Below are 1,243 nucleotides of genomic sequence, written 5' to 3' on the forward strand. Positions count from 1 at the left end.
CATGTGTTGAAGAAATTTGCTATAACTAAATCAGCTCTCCAGGATATTCTCAGACCTATTCTCCATAATGACCAGTGCAATCCTCCACCACAAAAGTAAACTAACTCAGAAACTATTGATCAAACTCCAACTTCTACAGTGGTGAAAGGATTAAAAACGTCCACTGGACTCTTGAACGACTCGAAACCTAAAATTGTATCAGTCTTATCAATAATTTCAATTAATGTGAATGGCTTAAATTGTTCTCTAAAGAGGCACATATTGGCTGATTGGATACAGAAACTCAGACCAGACATCTGTTGTATACAAGAATCTCACCTTACTTTAGAAGACAAATATAGACTCAGGGTGAAGGGATGGTCATCTATATTCCAGGCTAATGGAAAGCAGAAAAAAGCTAGTGTTGCAATTTTATTCACAGATACAATATGTTTTAAGCCAACAAAAGTAACCAAGGATAAAGATGGTGACTTTATATTTGTTAAGGGCAATACTCAATACGATGAGATCTCAATTATCAATATCTATGCACCCAACCAGAATGCACCTCAATTTATAAAACAGACTCTAACTGGCATGAGCAACTTGATTTCCCCCAGCTCCATCATAGTTGGAGATCTGAACACTCCTTTGGCAGTGTTGGATAGATCCTCCAATAAGAAGCTTAGCAAAGAAAGCTTAGATTTAAATTTAACTATTCAATTTCTGGACTTATCAGACATCTACAGAACATTTCATCCTAACAAAACTGAATACACATTTTTCTCATCAGTACATGGAACATACTCCAAAATCAATCACATCTTAGGCCACAAATCTAAGCTCAGCAAATTTAAAGGAATAGAAATTATTCCATGCATCTTCTTGGACCATCATGGAATAAAAGTTGAACTCAGCAATAACAGGAATCTGCAGACTCGTACAAAAACATGGAAGCTAAATAACCTTATGCTGAATGACATTTGGGTCAGAGACGAGATCAAGAAGGAAATTACCAAATTTTTAGAACAAAATGATAATGAAGATACAAGTTATCAAAACCTCTGGGATATCACAAAGGCAGTCCTAAGAGGGAAATTTATAGCATTGCAAGCCTTCCTCAAGAGAACGGAAAGAGAGGAAGTTAACCACTTAATGGGACATTTCAAGCAGCTGGAAAAGGAAGAACATTCCAATCCCAAATCCAGCAGAAGAAAATAAATAACCAAAATTAGAGCAGAATTAAATGAAATTGAAAACAAAA

This window comes from Otolemur garnettii, unplaced genomic scaffold, assembly GCF_000181295.1.
Source record: "Otolemur garnettii isolate 467f Iridium unplaced genomic scaffold, OtoGar3 scaffold00031, whole genome shotgun sequence".
NCBI lineage: Eukaryota > Metazoa > Chordata > Mammalia > Primates > Galagidae > Otolemur > Otolemur garnettii.